Source organism: Lepisma saccharinum, chromosome 12 (assembly GCF_977018435.1).
Source record: "Lepisma saccharinum chromosome 12, izLepSacc3.1, whole genome shotgun sequence".
NCBI classification, from domain to species: Eukaryota; Metazoa; Arthropoda; class Insecta; order Zygentoma; family Lepismatidae; genus Lepisma; species Lepisma saccharinum.
In genome coordinates, this window is record NC_139240.1 from 60975246 (window position 1) to 60989821 (window position 14576).

The 14576-nt window shown below is 38.7% G+C and overlaps 2 protein-coding genes across 2 annotated transcripts in view; one reads left to right on the forward strand and one right to left on the reverse strand.

Moving 5' to 3' along the window:
* Positions 1-14576, reverse strand: part of LOC145996140 (pancreatic triacylglycerol lipase-like) — a 51045-nt gene that overhangs the window by 35764 nt on the left and 705 nt on the right. The gene's annotated exons all lie outside the window — the stretch shown is intronic.
* The window catches only part of LOC145996142 (uncharacterized), a 64613-nt gene that overhangs the window by 7840 nt on the left and 42197 nt on the right, over positions 1-14576 (forward strand). The gene's annotated exons all lie outside the window — the stretch shown is intronic.

The window sequence follows — 14576 nt, forward strand, 5'->3', positions numbered from 1 at the left end:
TATAGTAGAAACGAAACTGCAAGAACTCACTGGATCTAAATGTCTAAATGTACAGAATTTTTTTGGAAAAACCAAGGTTTTCAAACTTTGTGCCAAATTGCATGTGTTTTGGAAAGTGAAGTAGAGGAAGAGGAAGCTTTGGAAAACTTAAGCGTTAGTGACATTTCGTGATTCAAATATGCAAGAATTGTTTCTTGTGACGTGGAGCGATCTTTCTCACAATATAAGATGCTTTTTAGAGATAATCGTCACAGATTTACAATGGAGAATTTGGAAAAAACTATGGTGATCCACTGCAACTCTTCCAAAAAATTGCTCGCTAAGAGGTAATCATTTAGAAACTAATTTCAGGTGTTTAAAATGCATGTTATAGTTTGTTTTTGTTACCAAATGTTTTTATTTTTGTCACATATTTTCCTGTTTTTATCACATATTTTCAACATTTATGACACATAAAAAATAAATATTTCTGAGTTTTTTAGCACATAAAGTTCCGTTCCCTAGTTATCACCTTTCGCCATGTTTTTTACATAGATTACGTCATCTACATGAAGAATGTAGACTATCGTTGTTTACGCGTAGACACTGTATCTTAACAACCATGAGCTTTTAGCAGTAGGTTGGTGCTTTGTAGTAAAGCAGCAAAGGTGTCTACTGCTAAAAGCTCATGGTTGTTAAGATATCATAAACTTCCGTAAACATTAAGTATCCGATATTCGAGCACCCACCCTTATTAATAACCAGAAATATTCAATAATAAACAAAATCCAAAATATAACAAATAATGACGTTACTTTCAAGAAAGCTATTATAAGAATGCTTGAAGTGACCTAAAAATTGTCAATTGTCGAGTAGTAAACCCGAAGAAGCACCCTATCAAAACCAACCGCTTGGAGGCGCTAGTAACTTCCGCAATAACTTTTCAGAGGTAAGCGACATATCCTGTTATAGAATCAACCCAAAACTGTTAGGTTGCAATACATCAAAATGTACCAGTTACAAAGAAAAAAATTCTGGTCAAAATTATATGCCTGTCACATAACCGGTACATAACTGTTGTCAGTGGGTTGTGCGGAATATATTACAGTAAAACTTCGTTAATCCGGACTAATGGGGGGGATAAGTTGACCGGATTAACTGAAATAACCTAAAATAACAGTAGAAAGTGCATTAAAGCTCCGTTTATAGCAACAAAACACGTTTATTATGGTGTATTTAAAGGACATAGGCCTAAATACACTATACAGTACAGTACAAAGTCTGCGGGAAACAGGATTTCATCAGTGGTTGACTGCCTTCTCTTTGGGAAGTTCTCTTGTTGACTTCTAGCCACATTTAAAACCTTGCATTCTTTTTTTTTCCCCTTTTGTCTGTCCGGATTAAGCGAAGTCCGGATTAACGAGGCTTTACTGTATATTAACTAAAAGCGGTACTTACTTTGAAATGGCACGGTAAACCTGAACAAAGATCCTATCAAAACTCCAAGAATCCTAAGCGGAGAGCGCATGGTTGCACCACAATCTCACCAAAGTAGTTGGTTCAAACTTAAATCTTCTCTGTTGCTTTGTCCTTTTTATGATGACTTTACACGTCACCCACCCAGACCTTCGCTGGAGGTCACGGGAAAACAGAGGATCGAAAAATAAAATTTCTGCAGCCAAACAGACAAGAAATCTTCCAAACACACTCAACAGGTCTGAAAGTGCCGAAACGTGATCAAGAATAAACAACACCGTGACTGGGCGGTCTCGCTAAAATTCTGTGGTTCCTGATTGCTTGATATTGCTGTGTGAATCACGTCTATGGGGGAAAAGCCGTGTGGGAAAAATTACCGGCTTGATGAGCTGCGTGTTGCAATTGTTTCGAGCTGAGAAGTTGCTAATTTGGACTTTTCAAGGCAAACCGGTTTTGGGGGATGAGAAGTGCGGATACATATCGTGGAAAATCTTCAGATCTAAGGTGGGTCATTAAGACATCAATATCACGCAAGAGTGTTCTTGTTGTTGCTATTTGGTGCAATTTGCAAAGTCTCAAGGTGACGCCTTCATGACTTAAAGGGTCAGAAGTGACCCTTACGATCGGCAATTGATTGTACAATGGAGAGGTCAGTTCTTGAGCGTCCTGAGGGCATTTTAAGGACTGGTTCTTTTCATAAACCCTGGGAGAAGAACGTTTAAGGCCAAGATCATGACGAGGCAGCGAGTATTTGAACCTCTTCACTAAACCTTGTGTGATAAATTCGTCAGGATTCAATCCTCAACTGTTTCGAGATTCTCCACAGCGGTTTATCGCAACTCGTAAACTAACCATTCAGAGCAGACCTTGTCTGTCTTCCGTTGTATAAGTGATCGATTCTTTCGCGTTATTGTTCCATTAATGGGTAAAAAGACTGCAACGGATCGCACTTCTTTTGTTTTCTTCGTTATGGCGCTCGCGGGAAATTGTAATTTCCATAATGTACGGCAAATTTGCACTCGTGTGTCTTCGTGGTATGAATGATCATAGGCTAACTTACGATCAACTTGTTACGTGTTGATTCCGCAACAATTCCTTGCTTGCTTGATTCAGTTAGGTTATTTTAGGTCGTTTTTCTGCTACTTTTGGCCAGAGTTGTTAGAGGTCCGGAACTTTTCTCGCACAATTTAAATCCGGTCCAAGTTGCGTATTGTTTCAGTTCAACACGGAAGTAAGACCTTATTACCAGCTGTGCAGGTTAATAACACTGGGGAACAGTGAAATTGCGGCACAGTGTTTGAGAGCTAATTTAGGGCAATTTCATGCTGCTGAATAATGACATAATAATATATTTCCTGAATTGGCTCTAATTTATGAAATAAATGCAACTAAACCAAAATGGCGGAAACATAAGACATACATATAAATTAACTTCCAAGAACAATTTAATATTTCTTTTTTGTGATTACAATCTTTTGTACCATTAAGAGACTTATTTATTTATTTGTAAATTGTTGCTAGGCCTGTACAAGGTTGATTCTATTTGTAATAGAACAATGGAAGATGCAATTCACTCTTGACTATTCGGTTTCCACCACATATGCAACTATTACATGGCTGTTGATTTTAGTCCCCATAGTAACGCAAAATTCTTTATTTTATGTTACATTTTCACAAAGTACTGTATACATTACGTAAAATTGAGACTTTTCAACAATTTCAGACCATTATCAAATTTTGATATTACCGAGAAAAGCGTGGAGTAATTTTACCTCCTACATTTTCCATGGTGTGTTTATTTTTATAACTGGAGTCAATTCAACTGAACCAATTATACAATTGGCAATCACAGCTGTTTTATGTGCTGAAACTGTTATTAAACTTTATGCCACAAAATAAAATCTTTTTTTTGTTCCCCAGTGTAATTCTTAATTGATCCGAAAGAAAACAAGTGTATCTGGGGAGAAAGGTAACAAATGCTTTACTCAAAGTATGCGCCATCACTAGCTATACATTTTGCCCATCTGTCCGTCAAATTGTGGATGCCCTACCAGAAAAATCGTCCACATTTTGAGGTGATCCAGTCAGCAAGCCATTGTTCGTATCGTAATTGTTGAAGTGTTGCTGGGAAAGTGATTGAGACATCGATGAAACCAAGTGGTAGTCCGAAGGGGCTAGGTCTGGTGCGTATGGCGGGTGGGGCAAGAATTCCCAGCCAAGTGGAGAAATGGTGTCTCTGACGCCTTTCGCTGTGTGTGATGAGGCGTTGTCGTGTTGCAAAATCACTTTTCCGTGTCTTGTCGCCCAATCTGAATCCTTTCCATGGCATGAAGACGATCGGATATGGTTTGGCGACTAACCTTTAACTTCTCTGCCAGTTGCTGTTGCGTTTGCGTATCGTCTTCGTCCAACAGTGCTTGCAATTCGGCGTCTTGGAAATTTTTCGGCTGGCCCGGGCGATCTTTGTCTTTCAAGTCGAAATCACCACTTTTGAATCGTCGAAACCAACGCACACACGCGTCTTGCGTTAGGACATTGTCACCGTACGTTTCCACAAGGATACGATGTTTCACTCGCGTTTTTCTTTTGATTGAACAAGAAAAGCAGGACGTGCTGCACATGCTCCTTATTTGGTCTGAAGGTCGACATGTTTACCACACAAACCCAATATCACGATCACTTGCACTCGGTTGCACATCCAGGGCGTTTTGATAGGTACTGTCCTGGAAACACACTGACGTAACAGTTGAGACTGTGCACCAACCCTTGCTTCCAGCACCATCCAGCGATGAAATTAATAATTATTAGAGACCGGATGTTAGGCAAAATGCCTATCCTTCCCTGTTAGATATATGATGAAAACGAATGTTGCGAAGGACAGGGGGGAGGGATTAGATTCATTTAAAGGCAATTTAATTTTGCCTATTTCATACGATATTGCCTATATTATTTCATCGATGCCAGATATTGCCTATTTTAGGCATTTTCTTTAAAATTAGGAGAAAATTGCAGAGGAAATTCGTGTTTCATTTCCCGAAGTTGACTTTTAATTTCCAATGATAAGAAAATATTCCTCAAAGCACCATCCCGGGTTCTTTAGTTTAAAGAAACAGCCCCTGAACTTGCTTTGCCTCCACAACCAATACTAACTAGATGGGGTACTTGGATATCTGCTGCAGTGTATTACGCGACCAACTATCAGAAGGTGGCTGAAGTAATTAATTCCCTATCTGAAGATGATGCAACATCAATTCGCGTAACACAGCGTCTTTTGAACAATTCTGTTATGCGAAACGACTTAGGATTCATCAACACCCATTATTCAAATTTGCCAGACACAATAACATTACTGGAAGAGAGAAGTGAGACACTGATAAATTCTATGGACCGTTTTCATTCTGCAGTTGACCAAATTTGTGCTGTACCAGGTGCTAAAGGTCAGGCTGTTCGTGAGAAATGTCAGCGAGTTATTGCAGCTAATATGGACTTGGACAAATTAAGGTCAATTCAACAAGTTCTGAAAGATGAAAATATACAAACTGAGTTAGATCCACATGTTCTGGCGTGCTTTAAGTATGCTTCGGCAACATCTGTGGAGGTTGAAAGATCTTTTCAATTCTAAAAAATGCGTTGTCCGATCGCAGACGTAACTTGTCGGTTGATCACCTGAAGAAATACCTTGTTGTGATGTGCAACCACAATTAGTGCTTCTTATTTAGAGACTGCCAAACCGTACAGTACAAACTTCAAATGCATTTAAACAGTTTCTTAGTTCGAACTGCTGTGTGGAATATATAGTGTACATTTTTAACTGAAATAACCCTCTGTGCAGTGATAAAGTGTATATTTAAATAATTTGCGTACTGGTTGGAAGTGGCCAACAATTTCTTTTGTCAGACTATTGTGTGTAGCCATTATACAATGGAAAATTTTGGGCTGACGTGACTCCTGTTTGCAGTGATTTATTAAGTACCATATTGGACTGCTGTCTCTAATGATGAGCTCTTTGTTTATTTTAAGCAAATATAAAGAATGTACAGGTATGTTTCTATATTTTTAAACACCTATTTCTTTTTGTATGTCTATCTTCATTATTTTGAGTTAAATTTCATTGCCTTTTTTATTGCCTATTTATATTTTAATGCCTATTTTACTGCCTATGTTGAAAATTATAAGTGCTTATTTGCCTGCATGTTTTTAGTGCCTAAACATCCGGTCTCTAATAATTATTAACCGGCACACCTGGTAAAACTGATCCGGAAAAAAGGTTTCTGGACCGTATTTAAATTGACCCGGAAAAAAGGTTCCTGGACCGAATTGAAATACTTTAAACATAAAAAGGTTCTTTACGGTCCAGAACCCAATTATGCTTGCTGATTTTCTCTCCTGGACCGGAATTGAATTTCTTAAAAATTCATGGACCCCTAACAACCCTGCTGTATTCCTCTTAATAAATCCAAGTCTGACACTTTTAGAACACACCTCGTACACATGTAACTTTCCATAAGAGAGATCACGCACTATTTTATTAACACCTATTACACGGCTTATTTTCGTTTAGTTCCGTCTTGCAATCGTGCCTTTACAGCCGTCGTGGAAATTAGACCCTGGGGGATGATAAACGATTATGAATTGGGCGAGAGTTCTTCGCCTCAGCAATTTCCGTGCAAACGTGACCCCGTGGTAATTGTTCACGTCATCAATCACCACTTCCGCCTCGGGCGTGGATGCGTCTGATGGAAATATCCTTAGACACGCTCGGATTGCGTAAACCGTAAGGGTCTTTCGCACGCAATCTAAGATCGGTTCATGTCGACCTCGAGGTTGAGTTCATGACCGCCTTTGATGATGTATTCGCAGTATTGAAGTTGATCCTGAATCTCTTTAGAACTTATTACCTAAACGTTTTCTCCGAATATTTCGTAAAAAATATTTCAGTGCTTGGAAGTAACTACGAGCCTTCTTAAACCCGAAGGTTCATGGCTGCATCAACACAAGCTTTTCATCTGTCCCTATCCTGAGCAAGATCTATATACTCTTTTCCATCCCTACCGATTTCCTTTAGGTCCAACTCAACGTTGTCACTCCATCTTCGTCTTGGCCTTCCTACAGGTCTCTTACCATCAGGTTTCCCAACAAGAATCCTGTAAGTTCTTCTTTCCTATCCCATTCGTGCCACATGACCTGCCCATCTAAGCCTTCTTGATTTAATTATTCTAATAATATCTGGACATGAATACAAATTATGGAGTTCTAAGTTATGCAACCTTCCCCACTCACTTCTCTCCTCATCCCTTTTAGGTCCAAGGATTTGATTTTCAAATACTCTTAATTTATCCTCTTTCAATGTAAGTTTCCCATCCATATAATACTACAGGCAAAATTACTGTTTACGCTAGGGGTCCCGGGTTCGAATCCTGGCCTGGATATGGATGTTTATGAGAGTCCATTCATCAATTTCATCATATGATTCCTCATTCTCATCTTCGCAAATTAGCCAATAGTGGCACAAAAAGGGAAGTAAAATAAAGCAAATCAAATCGAAATTACTGTTTTGTATATTTTATATTTTAGTTTCTTAGTTATTATACGAGAAGATAAAAGTTTATGAAGAGAAAAGTAACACGAATTTCCTGAATTAAGTCTGCTTTTTAAGCTTATTTCCACTTTATTGTCATTTTCATTTGTTAGTACTTGAATTTAGAAACGGATTGAAACGAGTTATTATCAAAATTTTGATTATTACCTAACACTTGGTTTCAGCCTGTAAGCATATATTTAGTTTTCTCTTTGCTAACTTCCAAACCTATCTCTTTAGCTGCTTTGAAAATTATTTTAGCATTATTCGTAATTGTATTTATATCATCCCCTAATAAGTCTACATCATCTGCATATGCTAACAACTGAGTCATACCATTTAATTTTAGTCCTTCGTTAGTTTCTTTTACCTTCCTAACAGCATATTCTAAGGCAAAATTAAAGGGCAATGGAGAAAATGCATCTCCTTGTTTTAACCCACCATGAATTGCAAATTTGTCATTGTCAGACATATTAATACCTACACGAATTTTACTTTCTGTTTCATTGTTGCAACAAGCTTACAAAAAAGGGGATTTAGTTTCCTGAATGTATGGAATTTCATGGATAGCTTCGTGGTTGCCACTGACATTTATTTTTACTGTCGGATAAGATTCTGAATAGTATGGCATGGAAACAACATAATGCCAGCCAGAAACGGCTGATTTTACCCTTTTCCTTCTGATAATGCATTTATCAATGCGCACACATGTGTTACTTCACGTATTGTACGCGTTTCTACAAAAGAAATAATTCGCAACACTCTACAAGATGCCTAGCCTATCCGTATTGTGCTTTGAATTTAGTTACTTTCTAGTGGCAGTGGCAACCTTGAAACATCTCGTGTGGTTGCTTATATATAGCATAGAAAATACCGTTTTCCTGTGATAAAAAGTCAAAATTTGTTTCTCGAAGTTTATTATGATTGATTGAGTTAGTGTTTTAAGTCCACTTTATGCACAGTCAGGCTAATCGGGACTGTACCTACAGTTTAAAGTGGGATCCGAACAACTGTGTGCCTCCAGCGGGTATCGAACATGAGACCCCTTGATTACAAGGCGACGACGCTACCACTGCGCCATCGGGGAGGCCCTCGAAGTTTGCTATGAGTCCACTTTATGCTCAGAAAGGGTAATCAGGATCGGACCTACAGTTTAAAATGGAATCCATACGACTGTGCAAAGCGCCTCCATCAGCGATCAAACTTGGGACTTCTAAGGTGACAGTGTTGCTAACTACTTCGCCATGGGGAAGGGGGAAAAATGAGCAAACGTTATTAGGAAAAGTTGTTCGTTTACATCAGTGGTTCTCAAACTGTGGTACGCGTACCCCCAGGGGTACATGAGACTTGAAGGGGCTACGCGATCAGCTCGGAAGAGAAATGTCGAGAATACCGTTTCAGACTTCAAAGCTTTAAAGCTCAACAGGGAAATAAAGATGATTTTGTCTTCGCTTGAAAGTTTCAAGTGCACAAGCAGACATCAAGAAACTGGGTCAGGTTATGCAGGCACATCCTTCTCACTAGAAACTCTGAGGATTTACAAAAAAACCTCCAAATTTGCACTTCACAGTTTGTTCACAAACTTATAATTGTTCTTTACTATTTTTCAACAATTATTTGTTTACCATCTTTCCACATACAGCCCGAATGTCATTTTGATCTATTACAGATACAAGCTTTCAACATATCAAAAACGCCCCACCAATCAGGCAGCCAAAAAAAAATCCCCAAAACCCATTATTCGGAGAACTCCTATGGTGGGGCTACATAAGACGTTTAATTACTAGTAAAGGGTACAATGAGTTAAAAGTTTGTTTGAGAACCAACCACTGGTCTACATCCTCTCTACACCCTGTATAAGGTTATCCTCGATTTACGGTGACATCCTGTATACACTCCCCCCGTGCACGCGCGTGTATCCCATAGAGCACAAATCTCCAAGGGATATCCATTGGATATTCACAATGTCCACATCAGATCCATGTATATCCATTGGACATCCAGTTAGGAGGTCCTTGGGATATACAGAACTGGATATCTAAAACTCATCCAATTATGGATATCCAATACGTACTTGTCCAAAACTAGATATCCAATAATGGATATAAATAGGATGTCTTTCGGATATTAGAAAATGAACATATATATATTTTCATACTTTCTCATGCCATTGAAACAATAATTGCATTCGTTCATTAGCGTTTAGTATAAACTACCTACTCGTTATTTACTATTATTACCGATTGAATTTTTTAAAAATCTTAGAATCAAAAACGCTACAATACAATGGAGACTAAAACCGAGTCAATACTCGCTTATAGTGTCACAAATCTCCATGGGATAATCATAGGATATAAGATTGCTGCAGAAAATAACACAATTTCGTAATGAAGAAATAGAGCATAAGAGCAATGGACTTGAGTATGTGCATTCGACTGCACAATCCAATTCCGTATTATTTGCTTACATATTATGAAAAACTAAATATGCTGACCAAGGCAGTAATTTATTTTATTATAAAACATAAAGTAAACGTAACGTTTCAACCTTCTAACAAGGTCTTCTTCAGACTCTGCACCAAGTAAAAGGTACAAAACAGAACGATATATAGTATACACAAAAACTACTCCCCTCCAGACTATTAGAAAGTTGTTCCGGAACATTCTAGCAGGTGGCTTTACCTGTACGGGCCTAAGCCACCTGCTAGAATGTTCTAGAGCAACTTTCTAATAGTCTGGAGGGGAGTATTTTTTGTGTATACTATATATCGTCCTGTTTTGTACCTTGTTACATTTGTACTTGGTGCAGAGTCTGAAGAAGACCTTGCTAGAAGGTTGAAACGTTACGTTTACTTTATGTTTTATAATAAAATAAATTACTGCCTTGGTCAGCATATTTAGTTTTTCATATCATGGAAACAAGGCTTAAAGCTTACATGTTTTACATACCAAAGTGGAAAGAGTTTTTTTATAGTAGATTTTCTGTTTAAAGTCAGATAATCAAGCCCAACATATTTTAAAAAACATATGCGTTTCTTTATTTCCTTCAGCAATCTCTCACCAATATGCTTATCATATTTAAACCCTGTAAATAGCATAAAGTCTAGTCTAACATTTAGCTCTTCTTCTAAACTTAGGCTCTGTCCGAAAGGTACGAAGTACGTACTTGAAGCATGGTTTTGGCGTAAGTGACGTCACCTAGTACAGTTCGAAAGCGCCAAGAGCAGGAGTCCGCAAGTGCAGAGCTCACAGTGCAGATGGAAGCTGACTCGGGCCGTGTCCGGATTGGCAAGCGCTCCGTCCAGTTCTCTCCTGTTGCTCTCGCGTACCGTCGAAGTCATGTCCAAGTCGTCCGAATCTGCATGTCCCCTTGTAGTACGGTTGTCACTTTTCCCGCCAGGTGTCAGCTCGAACTTCACCCACCGCGCTCTGGGGCGCAGGCGCATCGCACGGAAGCAGAAGGCAGACGCCAAACAAACATGACAATGATTTCCACCTATTTACTACTCATATTAAAAATGTAACACGCTATTTCATCATTTACAATTTTTCTGCATTCAGTATTATCGATAAAATGTTAAAGTATAACTGAGTTTTACATCCTCTAATCAGTAAATGTTGTCTGTACAAAGTGAAAGTTAGAATATGGCTGCCAAGCGCAGCGTCACAGCGAGTTCAAGCGTGCATCTGTCGCTCCTCTCTGCTCTCCCCTCCGACTCCACGTCTGCCCCGAATTCGGACAACGGAGGTTGTCTGAGTCCCCGGATGGAACGGTGCTCTAGGTGACATCTGCTGCCGATTCGGACGCGGCCTCGGTCACGTGATTTCCACACTCGTTCATTTGTTTAAAATGGCGGAGGTAGGAAGTCAGCAACACAGGTTAAATATACGTTTTGGGTCAGTACGTTGTTGGTTAAAGTGCTTCGAATGTGTGGAAATGTATGTGTATGAACATTTGAAAATGCAATGTGATTTCTATGGTGAAAAACGTATTACGCGCTGCAGTCGAAGTGCAATTCGAAAGACTTTCACTTCCAGTGCACGACTTGAAGACTGCACTCCAAGACCATACTCGGAGGATGCTCGCTTCAGGTACGGTCTAGCACCTTTGGGACACGGCCTTAGGGTCGCATAAACTATACCAACTTTGCAAAACAAATCCCTGTAATAATTGCACCACATTATAACCACTCGGACCATATCCAGACCGGCCTAAGCTCCCTACTTACATAACACGCTGTGCCGTCGCCACAAAAAGAAGAAAAAAATGATCCGCCTATGCATATATTTCGTTCACTATATATCTCATATATTGAAACGGCGAAGTGTCAATTGTTTTATGTTAGGTACAATTTCTCATTCCTGAGCGGTAGTTCCAAAATCGTTTATTTTCTGGGCATACAAAAGATCTGGGGAAACTCGGGAAATCGCCCGAGGCCTAGCAGGTCGGGGGGCGCCGCCAGATAAAAATAATTATGTACTGTTAGTACGGATGTTGATGCTTCCAATTGTATTTATTTATTTATTATGCTCATATTATTCTGCTGAAGATCTAACTAGCCTTAGTACAGCAGTAGGTACAGTTCGATCCATGAGAATTACCGTTCAAATTGTCCATCACCATGTCCGTTTACTTTATTTGACCCAATAAGAGCTTCAAGAATTAAAATAATACTCGAAACAAGCTGTTGACCACTTCTGCACCAGCATACATAAAAATCCATCGCTTAAAAACACACAGGATGTAAGGGAAAAAAATAATGAAAATAGTCATGGACAATTTTCACGGTAATACTCATGGATTCCACTGTACAGGTAAGAATATGTACGTTATAAATTTGTAATACATATTTGATAATGAGGTAATAACCTAAATATAAATGAGCAATACAAAGTATAATAAAAATACATTAAAATACAATGTGATCTTTAGGATAACTTAAAATTATTATAATTGCTGACAATATAGTTTAGAAAAACATTTGTTTTATGTTATTTACAGGTTTTTAATGACGCTTCTTTTGTTCTTGCACGATAGCTCGAATAGATATTTTGAATAATAGCTTGGGAACAGAGTAATTACCTTCTAAGATTTTCGTTACAAATTTATGATCATTTTTGTTTCTTGTAGATGAAAGGGGTTCAAGTTTAAATTTGTTCAATAAAATAACTATAAAATAATTTAAACAATTTAAATCTCTAATATAAGTAGGAAAGACATTGTTTTTGTATATTCTCAATTTTATAACTTTTTACAATATCACAGTCAAGTTATACTTTTTCTTATTTATTTTATTTGAAGGTTATTTTTTAGTATTAATTTATATTTGGGTTCGGGGTACCTTACCCCCGCAGGACTTTTTCTCAGGAGGGCAGAGTCATAGAAACTTTTTATTATTATTATTGCTATTATTATTACTATTAGAATTGTTTTTATTTTTGTTGCTGTAATTATTATTATTATTATTACATTACTACTACTACTTATGTTTCTTTTAGGATTGCATACATTAATAATTTCCATATTCTGTACATCTGTATATAGCTACAATTTGCATAACTGTATACTTAACATTAATTCATGTAGGACAAAAAACTGTAAAATAGACTCTAAGCTTAAATGTAATCCTACTTCAATTAATAATAATAATAATACTTTTTGTTATAAAATATCTCTACTATTATTTCTCCATTCGAATTACAATAACTCTTTCCAGAAATCTCTGGGGGAGGCAAGTACCCCCCTAGTTCCCCCACTGCGGGCGCCCATGATCACAGTACTGAATTCTAGAATGGGGCTGAAGAAAGCCATATACATAAATAAAAGAAGGTGAACGTTGTTCAGCCCTTGCCATTTATTTATGACCCAACCTGTCATTATCCTACTTGTTGATATGTTTTTTTGGTTGAACTGATAATTGTAATCTACCGAATGTCAGAATTACATGAACGTCAGTTTCTGTTGACTCACACTATGATGGTTTGCGTTTTTCCAGCCACATGCTTGCACGAACGTTACATTTGTGCGAGAAATGAAGAGCGGTTTCAAATCTTTCAAGATATAGCGTTCTCCCTGAGTTTGTAAGTTGCCAAATGCGTAAAGATGAAACGTAGAGACAAGTAATGAAATGTTGACTAAATACTGGCGTACGCGGGAATTTTTTTTTTTCGGGAGGGACTGGAATTGCTAAGGTGTATAGTGCATAGCTACTTTCACAATAGGATATTTCGTACACTAGAAAACTTTTCCACTCTCAAAAATGTCAATCGGGGGGGGGGGGGGGTCATTTTAAGGCGAGTTTTCATTTAAAACACTGGTTTTTTTGCCCCCGAGTTCTTCACTGCTTTTGTTTGAAAATATTCATTTTCTCAAAATTTCGGAGGGGCCTGTAGCGGGAGCTGCTGAACTTTGATCTGCAAGTGTGGCGGTCAGCGCCGGCTTGAGGACTCGACTACGAAATTTCGCTTTGCCAGGTGAAATGTCATCCATCATCGCTGGAGGCAAATGTCTCTTATGTGGATTTGTCGCTGTCAGAGCCGAAAATGTTGTTAAATTTTGCTTGTTTTCTGCGCCCTTTAACAAACGTCTTTCCACTCGACGTAACCATCTGATTAGATCAAATTCTTTCACGGCGGCCTCCAGACATTCGTCTTTGAGCCCCCCCCCCCCCTTCCCGATTATACTGTACATTAGTTTGTCTTCCGCGATGTTCGGAATTAACTTTCGAATTAATGCTGACTTGACAGCGACATGACGCAGCACAGATTCGTTTTTCCTTTGGATACGAGCTCTGATCCTATTCTCGGCCATTTGCAGATCGGCCTTTTGGAGAAATGTATCTTTGAGTTGTTGTGCAAGCTGATCTTATGTTGTGTTCGCATAATCGGGAGATCATTTTACAGAAGAGAACCTATTCTAGCGCTACATCCCTGAGAGATAATGCGAACGCTGTTTTCTTCTTCTCTGCGTTCCACTCATTGTATTCTGCTACATTCCCCGCACTATGGTAAACCTTATGTACCAAGGGAAAGCATAGTGAACTTACATTGTTATACAGGGTGTTTCCGGGCTGATGATACAAACTTTCAGGGATGATTGAGAAGGGCACATGTAGCAATTTGAGATAAGGAACCATGGTCCGGAAACGACTTAGTCGAAAGTTATAAGCGAAAATCGGTGTATGAAGATGTAATACTTTTATTACCTGCACAATTTCACAAGCTGCTACATTCACAACAGTTGTTGAAAGTGGCGTCCCCCAGCTTCCCTGCAGGCATGACATCGTCGCACAAAGTTCTGGCGTACCCGTCCCCGGGGTCGTTCGAACAATGTCACAGGCAGCGAGAATTCTTGCCAGGAGATTCTCTTCAGTCTCGACAGGTGCCTCGTACACAAGACTTTTCACATGACCCCACAAGAAGAAATCAAGTGGGGTCAGATCAGGTGACCGAGCTGGCCACGGAACAGCTTGTGAAACTTGTGCAGGTAATAAAAGTATTACATCTTCATGCACCGATTTTCCCCAATAACTTTGGACTAAGTC